Consider the following 26,592-nt stretch of genomic DNA (forward strand, 5'->3'; position numbering starts at 1 on the left):
ACTATCAGTAACAGATCTCATCTCACCCAGGGCTTGATTCACAGCTTAGACTGCTGACTGCTTCTCTATAATGCCTTCCATGCTGCTGTATTTTCTTATGATGTATATGCAGAATTAGAAGAGCAAGATGCCCTCCTCTGTATGGCAGATACCATAGATATTCCCATCTTAAGCATTTGTGGTCATAAATGCCTGACAGGTACAAGACCTTCATTTTGTGATTTCTGGCATTCTTCATTAACGTCTATAAGAGTTTATGAAGCAAATTATTTTATTGATCTCTCTGGAGACTGTGCTGGCCATGAACAGGTTGTGGGACCCCTTTTTCTTCAGACCGATTAGGGTCTAAGAGGTGATCGTAAATAAATACAAAAGGAAACATAAATAAAACTCAGGATAAAAGATAGAATGGGTCAGTTTTTACACCTTTACATGGTTTTACAAATTGCAACTTCCGTCCTATGCATGTAACAGACTAGGAATGCAGATCTGACAAGCTGAGCAGGATCTGCCTCACAGAGAGATTCTATGGGGAAAGGTTAGGAGGGTAATCAATGACAGGTGGAGTAAGGATACCTTTCTAAAATGTTAACCCCTTCCATAGGCCTACAAGAAGACATTCTAGAATCTAAAATAACTTAATCACTTAGTTTAAAACACTGAAATAACATAGTTCCAACTGTGTGTGAATGACAGTTTATCCTTTCTTTATGTAATTTTGAGCTTTTTGCGGCAGATTTTGTAGTAATTTTAAAGTTAGTGGATCCATATATGTATTTCAAATCTGCTGTTGCAGATTTTGCTTCAGATCCGCAGTATGTTTGCAGAAAATTTTCACAACACTTAGAATTATTTTTTTTTACGTAAAATGCACAGTAAAGCAGAAGCATGTGAATTTAAAATCTGCACCAAAGGGCAAATTGTATTATAAAAGATACTCTGGTGCACTAACCCTTTTAAAAATTTACTGAGAGAGGAACAATAAGAAAACAACCCTTTCTTACTTCCTTGCTCCTGCACTGCCAGCAGAATCATGAAAATTGGTTCCTGCTGTCCGGCACTTTTGGGTTTGGATGATGTGCAGTGAGGTCCCACCTCAGCCAATGATTTATGAGTGTCTGTGTCATGTCACCCAAACCGAGTTCTGTGATGCAAGCAACAGTGTGGGAGCGATAAAGGTAAGAAAACTTTTTTTTTATTTTTTTTTTACTGTCCACCTCCTCGAGCGGGTTTTACAAAGGCTTAATTCACCGGAGTACCCCTTTAAGTTAGGGTTCACACCTGAGGTGGGGGAATTAACAAGACTGGCATTACTAAAAAGCGCACGTCTATTCATAAATCCAGGCACATAAGAGGCAGTTTTAGAAATGGTCGTCAGCTTTGGCAGAGATTTTCACTCCTATTTTCACCTGAGATGGAAAAAAAAAGAAAATAGGAAAATAACATCAGATTAGAAAAAAGAACGTATTTCAATATGTGTCTCTAATTAAGAACAAACACTAAGTGTAAGTGACACATTCCATTTAAATGGTGTAGCCCTGAGAACTACTTCTTTTTTACTCCCAGAGTTACATCAATAGCTTAGCTCGCGGAGCTACGTTTGCGCAACTCTCATATTAGAACAGGACATTTAACCAGAATTACAACCTAATGTGGGGGAGCTATACTGCCAACCTAATGTGGGGGAACTACAACCTAATGTGGGAGAACTATACTGCCTACCTAATGTGCGGGAACTATACTGCCAATCTAATGTGAGGGAACTATACTGCCAACCTAATGTGGGGGAACTATACTGCCAACCTAATGTGGAGGAACTTTGCTGCCAACCTAATGTGGGGGAACTATGTTGACAACCTTATGTGGGGGAACTATACTGCCAACCTAATGTGGGGGAACTATACTGCCAACCTAATGTGGGAGAACTATGTTGACAACCTTATGTGGGAGAACTATGTTGACAACCTTATGTGGGGGAACTATACTGCCAACTAAATGTGGGGGAACTACAACCTAATGTGGGGGAACTATACTGTCCACCTACTGTGGGGGAACTATACTGCCAACATAATGTGGGGGAACTATACTGCCAACCTAATGTGGGGGAACTACAACCTAATGTGGGGGAACTATACTGGCAACCTAATGTGGGGGTGCACACTGCCTACCTAATGTGGGGGAACTACAACATAATGTGAGGGAACTACAACCTAATGTGGGGGAACTATACTGTCTACCTACTGTGGGGGAACTATACTGTCAACATAATGTGGGGGAACGATACTGCCAACCTAATGTGTTGGAACTACAACTTAATGTGGGGGAACTATACTGGCAACCTAATGTGGGGGTACACACTGCCAACCTAATGTGGGGAAAATACAACTTAATGTGGGGGAACTATGCTGACAAACTAATGTGGGGCAACGATACTGCCAAGCTAATGTGGGGGAACTACAACCTATTGTGGGGGAGCTATACTGCCTACCTAATGTGGGGGAACTATACTGCCAATCTAATGTGGGGGAACTATACTGCCAACCTAATGTGAGGGGAACTATGCTGCCAACCTAATTTTGAGGAACTATGCTGCCAACCTAATGTGGAGGAACTATGCTGCCAACCTAATGTGGGGGAACTACAACCTAATGTGAGTGAGCTATACTGCCAACCTAATGTGGGGGAACTACAACCTAATGTGAGTGAGCTATACTGCCAACCTAATGTGGGGGAACTACAACCTAATGTGGGGGAACTATACTGCCAACCTAATGTGGGGGAACTATACTGCCAATCTAATGTGGGGGAACTATACTGCCAACCTAATGTGGGGGAACTATGCTGCCAACCTAATGTGGGGGAACTATGCTGCCAACCTAATGTGGGGGAACTATGCTGCCAACCTAATGTGGGGGAACTATGCTGCCAACTTAGTATGGGGGAACTGGGAAAAATGCTGCCTACCTAGTGTGGGGGAACTATGCTGTGTTCTTAAAGGGGTACTCCACTGCTCCAGCGATCTGGACATTTTGTTCCTAACCCTGGGTGTGGGCGTTGTGATATTATAGCCACGCCCCTTGTGACATCACACCACGCCCCCTCAATGCAAGTCTATGGGACTAGCGCACGATACTCAGGTGCCACTCCCGAGACTAGACACTGTATCCGCCCCTTGGCCTACAAACAACAAAGTTTTTTCTGGAGACTAGCAGCGTTGGGCAGGAGATGTCCGAATTATTGTTACAGTTATTGGAATTCACACTCACACATAGGCCCTCATTTACTAAAGTACAATTGACTCTTTTTCTCATTTTTTGCGCCTAAATTTTAGTCACAACATCTGTGCGACTATTTATGCAACCAAATTTTAGAAAACACTCGGAGTGGGGGGTTTTTTCACTCTGAAATGGGCGTGTTTTATGCAAAAATGGGCATTTTACTGACAAAAAAAAAAATTCTCGGAGTACTTCCAAAATCACTCGAGAAAAAGTGTGAGTTTGCCTCACACAATAACCGACAGCCAAAAGGCTGAGTGAAATTCCAAAAATGGAGTGATTTCTAACAAGGGACTGTGTGCCATTTTGTTTTTTGTGAAAATAACTTGTTTTATAACCTGAAAACATTTTTGTACAGTTCAACACTTTTATGAATAAAATATTGAATGCTTTTGTGATAGTTAATGTTTATATATATTTTTTCTTTTTAACACATTTGCAATATTAGGTTTAAATCAATTTAACACTGAAGCTGATAAACAAGGATAATTATTGTAATGTTTGAAAAATTCTAACACATGAATACTTTTGATTCATGGAAACATTTTTAACCAAACAAGTCTAAACCATTTTGACTCACACAACTAATTTCTTTAGCTCGGAGTTTGTGTGACACAATTGACTAGTGCGACAAAAAAAAAACTGCGACAGAAAAATAACCGACATTTGCGACAGAATAGTAAATAAGCCTGAAAAAAAAAACGAGTGATATTGAAATCACTCCAGAATAAACACTCCACTCTTAGTAAATCAGGGCCATAATGTATTCGCTTTTAAAGGGGTACTCCGCCCCTGGCATCTTATCCCCTATCCAAAGGATAGGGGATTAGATGTTAGATCGCCGCGGTCCCGCTGCTGGGGACCCCGGGGATCGCCGCTGCGGCACCCCGCCATCATTACTGCACAGAGCGAGTTCGCTCTGTGCGTAATGACGGGCGACACAGAGGCCGGAGCAGCGTGACGTCAATGCTCCACCCCTCATGACATCACGGCCCGTCCCCTTAATGCAAGTCTATGGCAGGGGGCGTGACGACCGACCACGCCCTCTCCCATAGACTTGTATTGACGTCACGAGGGGCAAAGCCGTGACGTAACAATGCTCGGGCCCCTGTATTGCCCGTCATTACGTGCAGAGCGATCTCGCTCTGCGCAGTAATGATAGTGGGGTGCTGCAGCAGCGATCCCCGGGGTCCCCAGCAGCAGAGCAACTCACACCCCCAGGCAAGAGTTACTTCAACCTGAGATTAAATCTATGGGAGAACAACCGGTGAGATTCATCAAAAATTTTCAATTACATTTGGGGAGCATGAGAAAATGTCACTATGACAGCTCGAAGATCACGCAACTTAAGAGATATCTTGGTTACAAGTGAGTACAAGCCACCTACTCCATTGAATATTTTTGGATCCCGAGGCCCAAGAAAAGGATGCACACCATGTGGGCATGGTATATTCTATCAATAAGTAGCACCAAACAAATAAATAGCCAGTAAAATCGCACATTTTATTAAACAAACATGATCATAAAAACATGATTATAAAATAACATGAAAATGAGGATCAGTGACAACCGGAAAAAAGTGTGCAATCAGATCTGGAGTATTCTCTTGAAAGGCAATACCAAAGTATTACAGAGAGTTTTAACACCCGTCGGAGGTGTAAATGAATTTTTTTTCCATTAAAATGCACATTTTTACAAGGGGTAATAGAAGAAATGGGGTTACAAATTTTGGGGGGCATTTTTTCCTGAGTATGGAAGTATCCCATGTGTTGACGTCAAGTGCTCTCCTGGCACACTACAATGCTCAGAAGAGTAGTAGCCACATTTGGCTTTTGGAAAGCAAATTTTGCTTAAATGGTTTTTTTTGGGGGGGGGGGGCATGTTACATTTAGGAAGCACCTATGGTGCCAGAAGAGAAAAAAAAAACACATGGCACACTATTTTGGAAGCTACATCCCTCAAGGAACGTAACAAGGGGTACAGTGAGCCTTAACATCCCACGGGTGTTTGACGACTTTTCGTTAAATTCAGATGTGTAAATCAAAAAAATAAAATTTCTTCACTAAAATGCTGGGTTTTCCCCCAAATTTTACATTTTTACAAGGGGTAATAGGAGAAAATGCCCCCCAAAATTTGTAACCCGATTTTTTCTGCGTATAGAAATACTCCATGTGTGAATGTCAGTTGCTCTGCTGTCGCACTACAATGCTCAGAAGAGAAGGAGCGTCATTGGGCTTTTGGAGAGAGAATTTGTTTGGAATGGAAGCCGGGGGCCATGAGCATTTACAAAGCCCCCGTGGTGCCAGAACTGTGGACCCCCCACATGTGACCCCATTTTGGAAACTTTACCCCTCACAGAATTTAATAAGGGGTGCAGTGAGCATTTACACCCCACTGGCGTTTGACAGATCTTTGGAACAGTGGGCTGTGCAAATGAAAAATTACATTTTACAAACTGTTCCAAAAATCTGTTAGACACCTGTGGGGCATAAAAGCTCACTGTACCCCTTATTACATTCAGTGAGGGGTGTAGTTTCCAAAATGGGGTCACATGTGGGGGGGGTCTATTGTTCTGGCACTATGGGGGCTTTGTAAACACACATGGCCTTCAATTCCGGACACATTTTCTCTCCATAAGCCCAATGGCGCTCCTTATCTTCTGAGCATTGTAGTTCGCCCGCAGAGAACTTTACATCCACATATTAGGGGTGTGGTTTCCAAAATGGGGTCACATGTGGGGGGGGGTGCCTATTGTTCTGGCACTATGGGGGCTTTGTAAACCCACATGGCCTTCAATTCCGGACACATTTTCTCTCCAAAAGCCCAATGGCACTCCTTCTCTTCTGAGCATTGTAGTTCGCCCGCAGAGCACTTTACATCCACATATGGGATATTTTCTTACTCAGAATAAATGGGGTTACAAATTTTGGGAGGGCTTTTTTTTCTTATTTTCCCTTTAAAAAAAAAAAAATAAGGTAACACCAGAATTTTAGTTAAAAACATTTTTTTTCACTTTCCCATCCAACTCCAAACACCTGTGGGGTGTTAAGGCTCACTATGCCCCTTGTTCTGTGAGGGGTGTAGTTTCCAAAATGGGGTCACATGTGGGTATTTTATTTTTGTGTTTATGTCAGAACCAATGTAAAATCAGCCGCCCCTGTGCAAGTCACCAATTTAGGCCTCAAATGTACATAGTGCGCTCTCCTGAGCCTTATTGTGCGTCCGCAGAGCAATTTATGCCCACATATGGGGTATTTCCGTACTCAGGAGAAATTGTGTTACAAATTTTTGGGCTTTTTTCCTTTTACCTCTTGTGAAAATAAAAAGTATGGGGCAATACCAGCATGTTAGTGACAAAATGTTTAATTTTTTACACTAAAGGCTGGTGTAGACCCCAACTTTTCCTTTTCATAAGGGGTAACAGGAGGAAAAGCCCCCCAAACTTGTAACTCAATTGCTCAATAGCAAATTTGGTGGTTTTCTTTTCTATGCCATTTACCTTGTGGTTGAGCTAACATGTTGTTTTGATACTTTAGGCTGGCCTGATTACAACTTTTTTTGTGGGATATTCAAAAAAAATAGCAATTCTGTGGTTTGGCTTTTTTTTTTTTACATTTACGTCATTTACCGTATGGGAAGTTGCATCCAAGTCCACCCCTAGGCAAATCCCTAATTTAGGCCTCAAATGCCCATGGCGCTCTCTCACTTCGGAGCCTTGTCATATTTCAAGGAAACAGTTTAGGGCCACTTATGGAGTATTTCCATATTTCATACTGAGTTACAAATGTTGGGGGGCTTTTTCTCCTTTTACCCCGTATGAAAAGAATTACCCCAAAATTTGTAACCCTCATTTCTTCTGAGTATGGAAAAGCCTCATATGTGGACGTAAAGTGCTCTGCGGGCGCACTACAATGCTCAGAAGAGAAGGAGTTCCATTGGGCTTTTGGAAAGCCCCCATGATGCTAGAACAGTGGACCCTCCACGTGTCACCCCATTTTTGAAACTACACCCCTCACAGAATGTAATAAGGGGTGCAGTGAGCATTTACACCCCACAGGTGTCTGAAAGATTTTTGGAACAGTGGTCCATGAAAATGAAAAATTTTATTTTTCATTTGTACAGCCCACTGTTCAAAAGATCTGTCGAACGCCAGTGGGGTGTAAATACTCACTGCACCCCTTATTCTGTGAGAGGTGTGGTTTACAAAATTGGGTCACGTGTGTGTGTGTGTGTGTGTGTGGGGGGTCCTCTGTTCTGGCACCATGGCGATCCCGGACAGCCCCCTGAGCTAGCCGGGGGGTAGTTCAACTTTGAACACCGCGTCTAAAGGGTTAATAGCACGCGGCACCGTGATCAGTGCCACGTGCTATTAGCCCGACCCGCTATGACACGGAGCCACAGCGTGGCCCCGCTTTATAGAAAGGGAAAGGACCCAGGACGTACAGGTACGCCCTTGGTCCTTAACAGGTTAAGGGGTTAATGATATTTTACTGTTTAGTGGTCAAACAATACACAGATTTGCTTTCTATGATCTATTCTGAATGTCTTCCGTTTAAATAATGACAAGTGGTTGACTTTAAACAAAAACTTCTAGGGATGTCTTGGCTAAATATCTGTCAAGGACAAACAGGCATATATAGGCGTATGATATATCATACATCAACTTATCATATGAGGCTTGGAGATTCCTGTATTTTTGCATCAGTAATTCATAGAGTTCTTAGAGCACCATCTGGTGGCAGAAATATTTAATGCACTCCATGAGCATATGCACAATGCATTTTCTATTTTGACTAAGGCTCTGTTCACATCTTCATCATTCTTTATAGACGAAATGATGCCGCTGGATTTGTCACACAGTGCATAATATGGTGTGGAGGTCAATCTTGACACATTTATGTGTCAAAAGTGCACCAAAATTTTGCCACATAGCTTTTTGCCTAAAGTAATCCAACTAATAGCTGATCAAATTTCTTCTGCACTCTACACATTAATCTCCCCCTATGCAGATGGATGCAGAGAATGCGTTTGACAGGGTGCATTGGGGTTATATGTCAGAGACGATGAAATAATTCAGCTTTTCACAAAAGATTATATCTACTATACTGTCCCTGTATTCAGCACCCTCACAAGTTGTTACGCCGAGCGCTCCGGGTCCCTGCTCCTCCCCGGAGCCCTCGCGGCGTTCACCTCTGTGCAGCGCCCCGGTCAGATCTGCTGACAGGGAGCGCTGCACTACTGTCACCGGCGGGGATGCGACCCGCGTAGCGGGACGCGCCCGCCCGCGGCTCGCATCCCAATCTCCTCACCTGCCCTGTCCTCCGTCTGCTCAGTCCCGGCGTGCGCGGCCCCGCTCCCTAGGGCACGCGCGCGCCGGCTCTGAGATTTGGAGGGCCAGTGCGCCATTGTTTGGCGCCTGGCCTAATCAGTACCTGCTCCCTCCTTATAGAGGCCCACTTCCCTTTCCTGTCATCGCCGGATCTTGTTGCCTAGTGCCCAGTGAAAGCGTTTTCTGTGTTCCCAAGCCTGTGTTCCAGACCTTCTGCTGTTGCCCCTGACTACGACCCTTGCTGCCTGCCCTGACCTTCTGCTACATCTGACCTTGCTCTTGCCTTGTCCTTCTGTACCGCGCCTGTCCCAGCTGTCAGCTGGGGTTGAGTCCCTATCGGGTGGAACGACCTGGGGGTTACCTGCCGCTGCAAGTCCATCCCGCTTTGAGGCGGGCTCTGGTGAAAACCAGTACCGTATATACTCGAGTATAAGCCGAGTTTTTCAGCACGATTTTTCGTGCTGAAAACACCCCCCTCGGCTTATACTCGAGTGAACTCCCCCACCCGCAGTGGTCTTCAACCTGCGGACCTCCAGAGGTTTCAAAACTACAACTCCCAGCAAGCCCGGCCAGCCATCGGCTGTCCGGGCTTGCTGGGAGTTGTAGTTTTGAAACCTCCGGAGGTCCGCAGGTTGAAGACCACTGCGGCCTTCGACATCATCCAGCCCCCTCTCACCCCCCTTTAGTTCTGAGTACTCACCTCCGCTCGGCGCTGGTCCGGTGCTGCAGGGCTGTCCGGTGAGGAGGTGGTCCGGTGGGATAGTGGTTCCGGGCTGCTATCTTCACCGGGGAGGCCTCTTCTAAGCGCTTCGGGCCCGGTCTCAGAATAGTCACGTTGCCTTGACAACGACGCAGAGGTGCGTTCATTGCCAACGTACTTCTGCGTCGTTGTCAAGGAAACGCCTCTATTCCGGGCCGGAAGCGCGGAGAAGAGGCGCCCCCGGTGAAGATAGCAGCCCGGACCACCTCCTCACCGGACAGCCCTGCAGGACCGGACCAACGCCGAGCGGAGGTGAGTACTCAGAACTAAAGGGGGGTGAGAGGGGGCTGGATGATGTCGAAGGCCGCAGTGGTCTTCAACCTGCGGACCTCCGGAGGTTTCAAAACTACAACTCCCAGCAAGCCCGGACAGCCGATGGCTGCCCGGGCTTGCTGGGAGTTGTAGTTTTGAAACCTATGGAGGTCCGCAGGTTGAAGTCCACTGAGGGCGAATGATGACAAGGGGATGATGAAGGGGGGATGTGTGGGATGATAAGGGGATGATGAAGGGGGGATGTGTGGGATGATAAGGGGATGATGAAGGGGGGATGTGCGGGATGATAAGGGGATGATGAAGGGGGGATGTGTGGGATGATAAGGGGATGATGAAGGGGGGATGTGTGGGATGATAAGGGGATGATGAAGGGGGGATGTGTGGGATGATAAGGGGATGATGAAGGGGGGATGTGTGGGATGATAAGGGGATGATGAAGGGGGGATGTGTGGGATGATGACAAGGGGATGATGATGAGGATGTTAATGACGGGTCTGGATGATGACAGGGGGGGATGATGTATTTCCCACCCTAGGCTTATACTCGAGTCAATAACTTTTCCTGGGATTTTGGGTTGAAATTAGGGGTCTCGGCTTATACTCGGGTCGGCTTATACTCGAGTATATACGGTAACCCCTTAGACTCCGTTCCCCTGGTACGGCCCACGTCATCACCCCACTGACACAGAGGATCCACCACCAGTGTCCTCGCTGCATACCTATCCGGATCCTGACACAAGTGCTGTTTGATCTAACAGAATTACCTCCTACCTCCATAGACAAACTTAGCACTAAACATGTCCTATGATTTATTTAATGAGGACATCCTACCTACCAATTTTGATTACAAAAAGAAATGGGAGGAAGACTTAAAAATGCAGATATCAGAAGAGATGAGGTTGAAAGCTTTGTCTTACATCAAAACAGCCACCAAATGCACTAATCACAAAGAGCAATTCATTAAAACAGCATCTAGATGGTACTACACAATTACACGTCTTAGCGTTATATATCCAGAATGCTTCTCAACCTGCTGGAGAAAATGTGGTGGGAGAGGAAACATAAAAAAAAAATTGGGATTACCCGAAATTAAATAAATTGATAAAAGATCTACATTTTCTATTATGTATAATCTCCTCAGTAGAACACAAGTGGACACCAGAATTATTTATACTAAACATCGGAATCGAGAAAATGTATGTATAAATAAGGACAATAGTTTCATATATCCCAATAGCAGCTAGATCAACTTTAGCACAATATTGGAAAACAGAAAAAGTCCCAACCATAACTGATATTACAGATAAGGTCTAAATTTCTCAAACATGTGATGCCACATTTGCTTGGCAACAGGGCAACATTCATAAATGTACTCAAGCATGGGAGAGATGGCTTTTGCATTGTCTGAAAAGTAACTAACTCATCCTAGCACTACGGACGGCACATTAGTTGCCATTACTAAATTTACTTTCCCAAACGACATGTATAATGAAATACATAGATATTCTACATACTAGCTTTTCAGATTATATTGTATACTCGAACAACATGGAGGAACACCAGAGGAGAACTTTTGTCGTGGAGATACAACACACTGCTGTGTTGCCATCACTTAAATACCCATGTGGTTTTTATCTATAATGTTTTTTTTTTTATAATAAAGACACACAAAACTATTAAATAAAGTTGTGACCACTGGAGTTAGATACTCATATGCTTGTTATAATATTCAGGAATAGGATGTTTAACTTATATTAATTTTATTTGTTTTTGTTATTATTTTATTTTTATTCCTTTATCCTTTGTTTCTACACGTACTTACAAATTTTACTTTTATGTGTCATAATATTTCTAAGTAATACACTGCTCAAAAAAATAAAGGCAACAGTAAGATAAAACATCCTAGATCTGAATGAATGAACTAATCGTATGAAATACTTTCATCTTTACATAGTTGAATGTGCTGACAACAAAATCACACAAAAATTATCAATGGAAATCAAATTTATCAACCCATGGAGGTCTGGATATGGAGTCACACTTAAAATCAAAGTGGAAAACCACACTACAGGCGGATCCAAGTTTGATGTAATGTCCTTAAAACAAGTCAAAATGAGGCTCAGTAGTGTGTGGCCTCCACGTGCCCATATGACCTCCCTACAACGCCTGGGCATGCTCCTGGACAGTCTGTGGTGCAACGTGGCATTGGTGGATGGAGTGACACGATGTTCAAGATGTGCTCAATCGGATTCAGGTCTGGGGAACGGGCGGGCCAGTCCATAGCATCAATGCCTTCCTCTTGCAGAAACTGCTGACACACTCCAGCCACATGAGGTCTAGCATTGTCTTGCATTAGGACGAACCGAGGGCCAACCGCACCAGCATATGATCTCACAAGGGGTTTGAGGATCTCATCTCGGTACCTAATGGCAGTCAGGCTACCTCTGGCAAGCACAAGGAGGGCTATGTGGCCCCCCAAAAGAAATTCCTCCCCACACCATTACTGACCCACCGCCAAACCAGACATGCTGGAGGATGTTGCAGGCAGCAGAATGTTCTCCACGGCGTGTCCAGACTCAGTCACATGTGCTCAGTGTAAACCTGCTTTCATCTGTGAAGAGCACAGGGCACTAGTGGCGGTTTTGCCAATCTTGGTGTTCTATGGCAAATGCCAAACATCCTGCATGGAGTTTGGCTGTAAGCACAACCCCCACCTGTGGACATCGGGCCCTGATACCCACCCCCACATGGAGTCTGTTTCTGACTGAGTGGACACATGCGCATTTATGGCCTGCTGAAGGTCATTTTGCAGGGCTCTGGCAGTGCTCCTCCTTGTACAAAGATGGAGGTAGCGGTCCTGCTGCTGGCTTGTTGCCCTCCTCCACATCTCCTGATGTACTTGCTTGTCTCCTGGTAGCACCTCCATGCTCTGGACTCTACGCTGACAGACACAGCAAACCTTCTTGCCACTGCTCACATTGATGTGCCATCCTGGTTGAGCTGCACTACCTGATCCACTTGTGTGGGTTGTAGACTCAGTCTCATGCTACCACTAGAGTGAAAGCACCGCCAGTATTCAAAAGTGACCAAAACATCAGCCACCTGCAGAACCGCTCCTTTATTGTGGGTGTCTTGCTAATTGCCTATAATTTCCACCTGTTGTCTGTTCCATTTGCACAACAGCATGTGAAATTGATTGTCAATCAGTGTTGCTTCCTGAGTGGACAGTGTGATTTCACAGAAGTGTGATGACTTGGAGTTACATTGTGTTTCTTAAGGGTTCCCTTTATTGAGCAGTGTATAATTGAAAATTCATTATTAAGATATCCATGCAAATTGTCCCATGTTATAACTTGATTATTTGCAATACGCAAAATGTTGTTGTGTTTGTTTAATGTTTACAACCTAATAAAAATAATTTTACAGAAAAAAAAAAAAAAAAAAACATCTCCCCCTATGTATTATGTGAATAGTAATAGTCTAGGCACAATGTACTTACAGTATAGTACTATGGGGGCAAAGTAGGGCAAAGTAGCTAGCCTTTGATGTATGAATATTTCAGGAAACATGTGTATTACACTCCTTACCCGTTTACTGGCTTTTTAAAGGGAAACTGACAACATCACCTGCAGATTAAAAGTGCGGAATCTAACACAGTTTACTATGTCAAAATCCAGATATATATCCAATAATCCAAATATGCAAATCATACTCTTAAAGCACTATTCTGCCCACCTGCCCTGGGATACTGCCCAGCTGGACTGGGGGGGGGGGGTTTGATGTTATGGCATGTCAAGCAGTCCTGAAGAAAAGAAAAGTGGCAAGCAGAAGGGTATATAAAGGTGTACCATGCATATTTGGATTAGTAGATATCACTCTGGAAGAGTGCAACAGATTTTGGAAAGGTAAACTGTGGCACTATTACCCTGTATAATCAGATTAGTGTGGGTAATGCTGTTGTCAATTCCCCTCTAACAAAAAAACAACAAAGCATGGAACATGTATAACTCTTTCTGTTCCTTGGTTTCAATGACTCATAATTTTACACAATAATAAGGCTTTTGTGAAACCCACACACTTTATATAATCACAGCCATTCTATTAATTTAATAGCGACAACCAGCCATTATAATTAATATAAAGTTGTCACAGCTTTGCTCTCTTGAGTGATAATCAAACATTTTTAATTAAGGATAGAATCTCCCCCCCCCAGAATATGAATAGAATCTTGTTAAACAGTTCCCTCCCAGAACTCTGATTAGAAAGTTGGGTTGCCAATCCTAAGGCGTTGCCAATCCTAAGAACAAGCCATTTGTTCGTAATGTTTTCTACAGAGAAGAGAGGGGTAGATATACTAATACCATCTTATTCTCAAACATTGTAAACTCATTATGCATCGTAAATGTAGTTAGTCTTTAGTGCCATACAAAAAAAAGACAAGTTGTGTACAGATCAAAGTTCCAAAAATGGAGATCATTTTATTAAACATCACTGCATCATGCAAATTGCACTAGTGCAGAACAGTAATTACCTAGTAGGGACACAACGGGACCTCCGACACCCAATGTTTCTTTTGGGGCGTAGTCTAAAGGGGTAATGGACCTAATATTTATATCTGAGGAGGACCAATTACTGAATGAGGATGGTAAGTGCGTCATTGTTCCGGAGATTGCGAGAGCTCCAAAGGACGTGTACGGCATCTCGTGAGGATATGCTCACTAACTAGGTAATTACTGTTCTGCACTAGTGCAATTTGCATAGTGGGTAGACTTTTCTACATTGGTCACCTTGTTACATTTTTATTCAATCATTTCAACATACGATGTCCTCTCAGAGGCCATCGCATGTTGAAGGCAGCATCAACATACGATTCTTTTTTATGTCGGGGACATCGCATAAACCGCTATCCGGCAGCGCAGACTTCTTTAGCTGCCACCGGATAGCCGTTTACGGCGCCCCGTATGGTCCGCTGACAATCACTTACCTGTCCTTGGGGCTCCGGCGCGTCCTCTTCGGGATCCCCTGCATCATCGGCGCTCTCATCACGTCACTGCGCACGCCGTCCTGTCATCCAATAGGAGCAGCATGCGTAGCGACGTGATGGCGGCGTCGGAGAGCGAGGATGCCGGGGAAGCAGAGGCCTTGCCGGAGCGGTGGGGACACCCCGGGGACGCGGCGACAGCGATGGAAGGCGACATCCCGGGCAGCGGTGACGGTCCGTAGTGGCGGGAACAGGTGAGTACAACTTCCTCTACCAGTCTTCTTCAACCTGCGGACCTCCAGATGTTGCAAGACTACAACTCCCAGCATGCCCGGACAGCCAACGGCTGTCCGGGCATGCTGGGTGTTGTAGTTTTGCAACATCTGGAGGTCCGCAGGTTGTAGACCACTGTCCTATACTTTACATTGCATGGATCCCTCAACATACGATGGTTTCAACAAACGATGGTCCATTTGGAACGTATTACCATCGTATGTTGAGAGACCACTGTATCATATTGCTGGGTATATTTATATACTTTGTAATGTAAGGGACTTCTCTCTGCCTATACTCCCAGATGATTGTATTTTTACTTGTTTTTAAATGTTTGTTCATGATGCAGTGATGTTTAATAAAATGATCTCTATTTGTACTTTGATATGTATACGCCTTGTCTTTTTTTTTGTATGATATTGCATTAAGCGTAGAGTCACATACATTAGTAGGCATATCATTGTATGCCTTAGTCTTTAGTGCGTCTACACTCCCAGAAGAAGGCCAGTGTGCCGACACGTGCGTTACCTTTAAATAAATCTAAACAAAAAATAAATATAAATCTTAAATAAATGTGCCTTAAGACTGTCTAATCTAAATTTAGACCATGGTCATGGTACATGGTCACATTCAAGCCATACCAAATCTTTCTATGTCACTCATCCTTGTTAACCCAGGGTGCAAAAGAGTTTCAAATTGTCTAAAACACATAATAACTGTGGTGTAGGACTTGTATGCCAGTTTTTTAAGAAAATGTTGCCAGTATTTACAATTGTAAATCTGCCCCCAGAATACTCAAACTAGTGGCTTTTCAGAATTACCATTAATTTCAATAGCAAGTAACTGCTTGTATACCACACTACCACTCATGTTTGTGTTAGTGGTGCACTGGGTGCTTGAACCCACATATTTAAATATTGTAGAAACTCTGATTAACAGGCTGTAAGTATTGGATTAACTCCCTTATGGCTATGATAAAATACAAAAATTGGAGAGCAGACAGGATCGATATAAAAGTGCAGACAATACGTGCAGTGATTTTTCTTTTTCACTTCACTACGAGTTTTTTTTTCGTCCTAACCCCCCCCCCCCCCCCAATCCTACAAGCCTTCAAACAAACACCTTGGTTCCGACACGCCAGGTCAAAATTCGGGAGTAGCCGGAGTTTCTCCAAAGAAGACTGCAAACCAACGGTTCTTTATAATTCAAGGTAACACTTTATTCCAACGAAATATCAATGTTAAAATGTGGAAATCAATGTTCCATGATGGGAGTAGTAGTACCTGTACTAATTGTCAGATCACCCCAGGTTCTGTTGCGATCCTTCAAAATAATTTATAGATGCGGCTGGCCGCACTTCTATGGTCCCCTGCACTGCTATATATATATATATATATATATATACACATACACACACCTATTCATATTTCCCACAGAGAGCTGTGATTGGCCAGATGGTTCCAGCCAATCACAGCTCTCTGCGGGAAATATGAATAGGTGTATATATACGTCAGTGCAGGGGACCATAGAAGAGCGGCCACCCGCATCTATACATTATACAGGAGGATCACAGCAGGTGTCAGGAGTGACACTTGCTGCGATCTTTCCTTAACTGCAGGTACTACTGCTCCCAACATGGAGCACACTCTGCTCCATGCTGGGAGCTGTAGTACCTGCATTAATAGACAGATCGCAACAGGTGTCAGAAGTTACACTCACTGCGATCTGTCTATTAATGCAGGTACTACAGCTCCCAGGATGGAGCAGAGTGTGCTCCATGTTGGGAGCAGTAGTACCTGCGATCGTCCTTTCTATTGCAGAGATGTGGAGCGGCTTTCTCCTGCGCTCCGCATCTCTGCACTATACTCCGGCCAGTGATATGAACATCACTCATTCATATTTCCCTCTGAGATTGGGGATTGGCTGCAGCCATCCAGCCAATCCCCACTCTGGGCAGAAAATATGAATGAGTGATGTGAATTTCTATTCACATCACTGGCCAGCCGGAGTACAGAGCAGAGATACGAGCGCTGTATAGAGCTGCTCCGCATCTCTGCTATATTATGGACGATCGCATCGGGTGTCAGGAGTGACACCCGGGGCGATATGTCTATTAGTACAGGTTGTAAGGATTCCTCCTTGGGGATAGCTCCGGGATCGTCCTGGACACTGCCACGGGACACGTTTCCACTCCATAAACCCTCAGACAACGGTTATTCATGTAAGCCTCGCACCTTGCCAGCTTTATTTAGACAGGTTGCAGGGGAAAAACAAACAACCCAGGAACAAACTAAAATCCTAGACCGTGTGGTCACTGACTACACATATCAGCATGCCCTGACTATTAACTGGTGAGCTACCCTCAGCCAGTTAAACATGTGACTCCTGCAACCTGTTACTCACAGTTCACACCACTTCTTGGACCATTCACAGATTCCAGCTGTGTGCTTCCTCAACAGGGTCCGAGTGTCTGTTCAGTATATGCAATCTAAAGATTGCTATAAATAGTCCCCTATGGGAACATAAAAAGTGGGAAAAGAAAGTAAAAAAAAGTTTAAAAAAAAATTAGAACATTCCCCTCACCCAGTAAAAATGTAAATCACCACTTTTTCCAATTTTACCTTCAAAAAGCATAAAATAAAGTAATTAATAAACATATTTGGTATCGCCACGTGCATAAATGTCCGAACTATCAAAATATTATGTAAATGATCCCGTAAGGTGAATGGCATAAACGTAAAAAAAAAAATTTAAAAAAAAAGTCCAAAATTGCTGTGTTCTGGTCACATCAAATAGAAAAAAAAAATGTGATCATATTGTCACATATACCGTATACGGAAAACTGGGAAAATTATAGGGGGGCAAAATTGGGCAATTTTAAACATACTTATTTTGTGAAAAAGGTTTTTTTTTTTTTTAAGCGGTACAATTATAAAAAAGTATTTAATCATGGGTATCTTTTCAATCGTATTGACACATAGAATAAAGAAAATATGTAATTTGTACCGTAAAATGTACAGCGTGAAAACAATACCCTCCAATATTTGCTAAATTTCAGTGTTCGTTTCAATTTCCTCACACACATAATATTTTTTGGGGTTTGCCGTACATTTTATGGTAAAATAAGTGATGTCAGTACAAAGTGCAATTGGTTACGCAAATTACAAGCCCTCACATGGGTCTGTGGATGGAAATATGAAAGAGTTATGATTTTTAGAAGGTGAGGAGGAGAAAACGAAAACGCAAAAATATAATTGTCTGTGTCTTTAAGGCCTGGTCCTTATGGGGTTAAACCATTTGAAGTTACATTGACACATGGAAGACTGCTGTACGTTGTATATACACAAATGTAATGGAGGAAAAACATATTTTTCTTTGCAAAATGTTGTTTATATTTTATTTATTCATACAAAAATAATTTTTGCAAAATAGAGATAAGAGAATTTCCTGAGATTTCAGCAAATCCAACAGATTTGTTTAAAGGGGTATTCCAGGCAAAAACTTTTTTTTATATATCAACTGGCTCCGGAAAGTTAAACAGATTTGTAAATTACTTTGATTAAAAAATCTTAATCCTTCCAATAGTTATTAGCTTCTGAAGTTGAGTTGCTGTTTTCTGTCTAACTGCTTTCAGATGACTCACGTCCCGGGAGCTGTCCAGCTCCTATGAGGATATTCTCCCATCATGCAAGGGATATTCTCCCATCATGCACAGCTCCCGGGACGTGACATCATCATTGAGCAGTTAGACAGAAAACTTCAGAAGCTAATAACTATTGGAAGGATTAAGATTTTTTAATAGAAGTAATTTACAAATCTGTTTACTTTCCGGAGCCAGTTGATATATATATATATAAAATTTTTACAAAAGTTTTTGCCTGGAATACCCCTTTAAGATCCTAATTCAGAGGTTCCCCGATTGCCCAGACAAAGTATATACAGGAGCAGGGAAGCCACCTGGCCCAGCCAATGTAGTGAGTACAAGCTGCAATACAGTGTCACCACTCCATACACAAGGGCAGGAACAAAACAAATCCAAAATTAATAACAAATAGTTTAGATCAGTGATTCTCAACCGCGGTGCCGCGGCACACGTGTGTGCCGTTCGCCACTGGCCGTGGTGCCGCGGGATTTTGCTGTGATTTTTTTTTTAAATATCCCGCCCCGGCCTGCACGCTTATGACTGTCGGCGCAGGGGGGAAGGGAAGCCTGCGTGCGCACTATGCACACAGCGTCCCCCTCCCCACTGCGTCCCCTGCGTCCCCCTCCTCCGTCTACCTTGTGACGCAGTGAGCCGAAAATGGGTCCCTGGGGCGGAACGATCTTCACCTGCGCCGGACTCCCGTGCCTGCCGTGGACCTGCAAGCTGCGCGGACCGGCTTGCTTAAGGTACTGTACCCTTTCCACCCCTCTGTTACCCCTTCTCAACCCTGTCCAACCCCCCCCCATCACCCGGGTCCACCCTATACCCCCCCGTCACCCATGTCCACCACCCCGGTCACCCATGTCCACCCCCCCCGTCACCCATGCCCGCCCCCCCCTGTCACCTAGTCCGCCCCCCCTGTCACCCAGTCCGCCCCCTCTGTCACCCAGTCTGCCCCCCCTGTCACCCAGTCTGCCCCCCCTGTCACCCAGTCCGCCCCCCTGTCCCCCAGTCCACCCCCCTGTCACCCAGTCCGCCCCGCCCCCTGTCACCCAGTCCCCCCCCCCCGTCACCCAGTCTGCCCCCCTTGTCACCCATGTCCACCCCCCCTTGTCACCCATGTTCCCATGTCCACCCCCCCCATAACCCATGTCCACCCCCCTGTCCACCCTCCTGTCACCCCTGTCCACCCTCCTGTCACCCCTGTCCACCCTCCTGTCACCCATGTTCACCACCCCCATCATCCATATCCACCCCCCCCGTCCACCCTCCTGTCACCCCTGTTCACACCCATGTTCATCCTCATGTCATCCCTTTCACTCCCGTCCACTCCCCGTCACCCATGTTCACCCCCCCTGTCACCCATGTTCACCCCCTCCTGTCACCCATGTTCACCCCCTCCTGCCACCCATGTTCACCCACCTGTCATCCCTTTCACCCGTGTCCTCCCTCCTGTTACCCATGTTCACCCCCTCCTGTCACCCATGTTCACCCCCTCCTGTCACCCATGTTCACCCTCCTGTCATCCTTTCACTCCCGTCCACCCTCCTGTCACCCATGTCCACCCCCCTGTCCACCCTTCTGTCACCCCTGTCAACCCTCCTGTCACCCATGTTCACCCTCATCCACCCTCCTGTCACCCATGTTCACCCTCCTGTCATCACTTTCACTCCCGTCCACCCTCCTGTCACCCATGTTCACCCCCCCCCCCTTTCCACCCCCCCTGTTCACCCTCCAGTCACCCATGTTCACCCTCCTGTCACCCCTGTCCACCCTCCTGTCACCCCTGTTCACACCCATGTTCACCCTCATGTCATCCCTTTCACTCCCGTCCACCCCCTCCTGTAACCCATGTTCACCCCCCCTGTCACCCATGTTCACCCCCTCCTGTCACCCATGTTCACCCCCTCCTGCCACCCATGTTCACCCACCTGTCATCTCTTTCACCCGTGTCCTCCCTCCTGTCACCCATGTTCACCCCCTCCTGTCACCCATGTTCACCCTCCTATCATCCCTTTCACTCCCGTCCACCCTCCTGTCACCCATGTCCACCCCCGTCCACCCTACTGTCACCCCTGTCAACCCTCCCGTCACCCATGTTAACCCTCATCCACCCTCCTGTCACCCATGTTCACCCTCCTGTCATCACTTTCACTCCCGTCTACCCTCCTGTCACCCATGTTCATCCCCCCCCTGTCCACCCCCCCTGTTCACCCTCGTCACCCATGTTCACCCTCCTTTCACCCCTGTCCACCCTCCTGTCACCCCTGTTCACGCCCATGTTCACCCTCCTGTCATCCCTTTCACTCCCGTCCACCCCCTCCTGTCACCCATGTTCACCCCCTCCTGTCACCCATGTTCACCCCCTCCTGTCACCCATGTTCACCCCCTCCTGTCATCCCTTTCACTCCCGTCCACCCTCCTGTCACCCATGTTCACCCTCATCCACCCTCCTGTCACCCATGTTCAACACCCCCGTCACCCCTGTCCACCCTCCTGTCACCCCTGTCCACCCTCCTGTCACCCATGTTCACCCTCTTGTCATCCCTTTCACTCCCGTTCACCCCCCGTCACCCATGTCCACCCCCCCATCACCCCCGTCCACCCTCCTGTCACCCCAGTGCACCCTCCTGTCATCCCTGTCACCCCCGTCTACCCTCCTGTCATCCCTCTGTCACCCATGTTCACCCTCCTGTCGACCTATGTACACTCCTCTACACCCCTCTGTCCACTCCTCTACACCCCTGTCACCCATGTACGCTCCTCTACACCCCTCTGTCCACTCCTCTACACCCCTTTCACCCATTTCCACTCCTCTACACCCCCTCTGTCACCCATGTCCACTCCTCTACACCCCTTTGTCACTCATGTACACTCCTCTACACCCCTCTGTCACCCATGTACACTCCTCTACACCCCTCTGTCACTCATGTACACCCCTCTGTCACCCATGTACACTCCTCTACACCCCTCTGTCACTCATGTACACTCCTCTACATCCCTCTGTCACCCCTGTACACTCCTCTACACCCCTCTGTCACCCCTGTCCACCCTCCTGTCACCCATGTTCACCCCCCTGTCGACCCATGTACGCTCCTCTTCACCCCTCTGTACACTCCTCTAAACCCCTGTCACCCATGTACGCTCCTCTGCACCCCTCTGTCCGCTCCTCTACACCTCTCTGTCCACTCCCCTACACCTCTCTGTCCACTCCTCTACACCCCTGTACACTCCTCTACACCCCTATCACCCATGTACACTCCACTACACCCCTGTCACCCATGTACACTCCTCTACACACCTCTGTCCACTCCTCTACACCCCTGTCCACTCCTCTACACCCCTGTCACCCATGTCTGCTTCTCTACACCCCTGTCTGCTCCTCTACACCCCTCTGTCCACTCCTCTACACCCCTGTCACGCATGTCTGCTTCTCTACACCCATCTGTCACCCATGTACGCTCCTCTACACCCCTGTCACCCATGTACACTCCTCTACACCCCTGTCACCCATGTATGCTCCTCTACACCCCTCTGTACACTCATCTACACCCGTCACCCATGTACGCTCCTCTACACCCCACTGTCCGCTCCTCTACACCCGTCACCCATGTACGCTCCTCTACACCCCTCTGTCCGCTCCTCTACACCCCTGCCACCTCTGTCCACTCCTCTACACCCCTGTCACCCATGTACGCTCCTCTACACCCCTCTGTACGCTCCTCTAAACCCCTTTGTCACCCATGTCCACCCCTCTACATCCCTCTGTCACCTATGTACACTCTTCTACACCCCTCTGTCACCCATGTAAAAAAAAGTTCGGCACCTAATAGATTTGTTTAGAAGGTTTAACGGTGAAGAATTGTGTGTGGAAGAAATCGTGATGATGGCCCGGACCAAATGGAGAAGAGAAGGCAACATTGCAAATTAGAGAAGACGTCATTGGTGAGTTGCTGTATAAAGCAGCACTTTAAACTACATACCCACTGATAAATAGATATAGTGCATTGCATCCCCTTTTTTTTTTTTTGCTCGTCAACCTCGGTAGCGGTGCCCCGCTGACCTTTTTTTTTCGAGGTGTGCCCCGACCCGAAAAAGGTTGGGAAACACTGCTTTAGATTCTAACAGATTTTTTTTTTTTGACTGAATGGATTTGCTTATTTCTATCTATGTAGTAATAATGGTGCTGTCAATGGGTGGTCAAGTGATCAGTCAATTCTTGACGTTGATGTATTAAAGGGGTTCTCTGGTGCTTAGACATCTTATCCCCTATCCAAAGGATGGGGGATAAGATGCCTGATCACGGGAGTCCCACCGCTGGGGACCCCCATGATCTTGCACGCGGCACCCCATTTGTAATCAGTCCCCGGAAGTGTTCGCTCCGGGTCTGATTACCAGCGACCACAGGGCCCCCTCCCGTAGGGTTGCATTGAGAGGCGGAGTGTGACGTCACATGGGGGCGGAGGCGTGACGTCACACGCCGCCGGCCCTGTGGTCGCTGGTAATCAGACCCGGAACGAACACGCTCCGGGGACTGATTACAAACAGGGTGCCGCGTGCATGATCACGGGCGTCCCCAGCGGCAGGACTCCCGCGATCAGGCATCTTATCCCCTATCCTTTGGATAGGGGATAAGATGTCTAAGCACCGGAGAACCCTTTAAAAACAGAAAAAATGGAATAGGGATCTGTGTCCCCCATCCAGTGTGCCTCCAGCTGTTGCAAAACTACTACTCCCAGCATGCACTGAGTTGCAGTTTTGCAATAGGTCCTGAGAAAACAGGGACTGATCGGGGGAGATTTTTCAAATCCTGTGCAGAGGGAAAGTGGAGCAGTTGCCCATAGCAACCAATTATTACATTTTTCATAGAGAAGCACTCTGGTTGCTATGGGCAACTGAAGCTCTTTTCCTCATCATACCCTACAGGTAAAGACGTTGTATTACACTGGCTGCAGTGGGGATCACTATTCATCCCGTGCCTGACCTGACTGCTGCTTCCAGAGAACACTAGCTGATAAGGACAGAGTATGGAGAGAACACTGCTGTATTACGTGCTCTCTCCGTGTCGGAACACACCGGGCCGCTGCCCTTCCCCACTACTGGCGTTTGTCTCCGCCCCGGAAGTGACGTATGGCGGATGGCGGCCCGTTCTGTGGTGGTGGGCCGAAGCGGAGCCGTAAAGTGACAGGAGGAGGGGACATGGGGCGCGCCGGACTGTGGTGACCGAACAGCGGGTATGGCTGGTAAAGGGTTGGGTGAGGAGTGCGGGCGGGAGGTGGCAGCGCCCACGGATGCCAGGCTCCGCTATTGTTACGTAATGTGTAAACAGCTGGGCACGACATGTGTCCGGTGTGTACCTGGTGTTCGGACGCCCACCTGCACCGTTGTGCCACCTGTTGAGCTGTCAGAGTTGTTATTATGGGTGGGCACTGAGGCTTAGCGTGTGTGTGGGGTCTGGGCACTGGTTTCCTGGTGCCCCTACACATGTGTGGATGTAAACAACCCCCTAGTGCCCTAGAGCAGTATAGCTGCCTGACATCTACTATGTCAGAAGAAAGTCATTGTATGATGGGAAGTTATACAGCTCTGTAATATTATCTCCTATCTCTGCTTGTTGTCAGTGAATGAAACCGTAATTGGTTATATCTAGAAACAGAATAGACCAGTGGTCTTCAACCTGCGGACCACCAGATGTTGCAAAACTACAACTCCCAGCATGCCCGGACAGCCAACGGCTGTCCGGGCATGCTGGGAGTTGTAGTTTTGCAACATCTGGAGGTCTGCAGGTTGAAGACCACTGGAATAGACATTATGTGTCTCTAATCTGATAGGATGTAGTTTATTGCAGTATGTAGTTTATTGGAGTGTCCTTATGGCACCTGGATAGGCAGGGGCATAGTTATAGAGGTAGCAGTCGCACCAGGGCCGTGGTGCCTAAGGGGCAACAAAACACATCTGCCCCATAAGAGACCAGTATTATAATTGGCATATGGGGCCCTGTTGCTGATTTTGCATTGGGGCCCAGAAGCTACAAGCTACGCCTCTGGGGATAGGTCCACCCGTATGTGTATATTTACTCAAGGCAAGTTTGATGTACTGTCAAAAACATCAAAACATCCTGAAACAACTCATAGTTTTATGATGGGTCATATGTACAACCAAAAAAAAAAATGTGTATTTGGACAAACAAAAAGCTTTTTTTTTTTAGAAATACAAGAAAAACATATAAATATGTTACTATTAAAAAATGGTTAAGGAAAACCTTCTCCTCATGCCAGAATAGAGAAAGTGGTGGGGTCTCTACACATATCTATCACAGAGGGTAAAAAAATAGGTATATCTTACATATGAGGGTAGTAAGCCCCCAAGAATGAACAAAAAACACAAAATCTGAACCGTGCAAGTGTACATGATCCACATTAAAGGGGTACTCCGCCCCTAGACATCTTATCCCCTATTCAAAGGATAGGGGGTAAGATGTCTGATCACGGGGGTCCTGTAGCTGGGACCGCCCACCATCTCTGTGCAGCACGTGAATGGAGTGGCGTGAGGTCACATCTCCTCCAGTCTCGTAATCCCAGCGTTTCAGAGACTGCAGTAGCACCCGGCACAGAATGCCGAGTGCTGCACTGAGATCGCAGGGGGTCCTAGAGGCAGGACCCCTCGATCAGACATGTTATCCTCTATCCTTTGGATACAGGATATGATGTCTAAGGCCAGAATACCTCTTTAAACAGATTTATAAATTACTTTTATTTAAAAATCTTAATCCTTCCAGTACTTATTAGCTGCTGTATACTACAAAGAAAGTAGTTATTTCTAGTCTGACCATAGTGCTGACACCTGTTCATGTCAGGAACTGTCCTTTGTATAGGGGATAAGATTTTTAGGCTTGGAATACCCCTTAAGGACTCAGCCCCTTTTGGTCTTGGGCTTTCTAAAAATCATAATTATTATTTTTTTTTATATTTTCATCCACAGACGAGTATGAGGGCTTGTTTTTTGCGCGACCAGTTGTCTTTTGTAATGACATCACTAATTTCACCATAAAATGTATGGCGCAACCAAAAAAAAATACTATTTGTGTGGCGAAATTGAAAAGAAAACCGCAATTTTACTAATTTTGGAAGGTTTAGTTTTTATGCTGTACAATTTACATTAAGAATTACATGTTTTCTTTATTCTGTGGGTCAATACGATTAAAATGATACCCATGATTACCAACTTTTCTATTATTGTACCGCTTTAAAAACCAAATAAGTAAGTTTATAATCCCTCTAATTTGACCACCTATAACTTTTTCATTTTTCGGTATGAGGGCTAATTTTTGCGCCATGATCTGTGATTTTTATTGATACCACATTTGTGTATATAAAACTTTGAATACATTTTTAATATATTTTTTGGGAATATGATGTGACAAAAAAGCAGCAACTTTGGACTTTTTTTTTTCTTTAACGTTAACGCCATTCACCGTATGGGATCATAAACATTATATTTTGATAGTTCGGACATTTACGCATCCGGCAACATCAAATATGTTCTTTTTTTTTTTTAAATTGGGGGGTAAAATGGAAAAAATTTTACATTTTTATTGAGGGAGGGGATTTTCACATTTTCTTAACTTTTTTGTTTCCTTACACATTTTATGTCTCTATAGGGCACTAGCTATAGCAATCATTTGATTGCTAATACTGTTCACTGCTATGCATAGGATATAGCACTGATCAGTATTATCGCCGATCTTCTGCTCTGGTCTGCTCGATCTCAGACCAGAGCAGAAGACCCCAGGGGATGGACGGAGGCAGGTTAGGAGACCTCCATTCGCCATTATGGATGATTGGATCCCTATGGCAGCGCTGTGGGCGATCCGATCATCCATTTAACCAACTGCACTGCTGCAGATGCCGTGATCTGTATTGATCACGGCATCTGAGGGGTTGATGGCAGACATCAGCGCGATCTCTCATGTCCGCCATAACCGGCAAGTCCGGATAGCATCCAGGACCTGCCGTGCATGACGCGAGCACCACTCTGGTGCTCGCAGTTATGTACAGGA

General features: G+C 45.8%; 1 protein-coding gene and 1 long non-coding RNA gene across 3 annotated transcripts in view; one reads left to right on the plus strand and one right to left on the minus strand.

The window, feature by feature from the left end:
* On the minus strand, positions 1–23,658 carry LOC130356462 (uncharacterized). The gene is made up of 3 exons (XR_008888890.1): positions 23,518–23,658; positions 17,294–17,402; positions 1–1,409 (listed from the first exon to the last, which is right to left on the minus strand). It is a non-coding gene; the product is annotated as an uncharacterized LOC130356462 (long non-coding RNA).
* ELK4 (ETS transcription factor ELK4) overlaps positions 23,635–26,592 on the plus strand; it is a 37,165-nt gene continuing 34,207 nt past the window's right edge. Inside the window, exon 1 of one of the 2 annotated variants that reach the window (XM_056558050.1) lies at positions 23,635–23,767. The gene's annotated coding sequence lies outside the window, so the exon portion shown is untranslated. Of the gene's footprint in view, positions 23,768–23,908; positions 23,956–26,592 lie in introns of those variants that run through there. The other variant, XM_056558051.1, reaches the window with a different exon arrangement.

This window comes from Hyla sarda, chromosome 2, assembly GCF_029499605.1.
Source record: "Hyla sarda isolate aHylSar1 chromosome 2, aHylSar1.hap1, whole genome shotgun sequence".
NCBI classification, from domain to species: Eukaryota; Metazoa; Chordata; class Amphibia; order Anura; family Hylidae; genus Hyla; species Hyla sarda.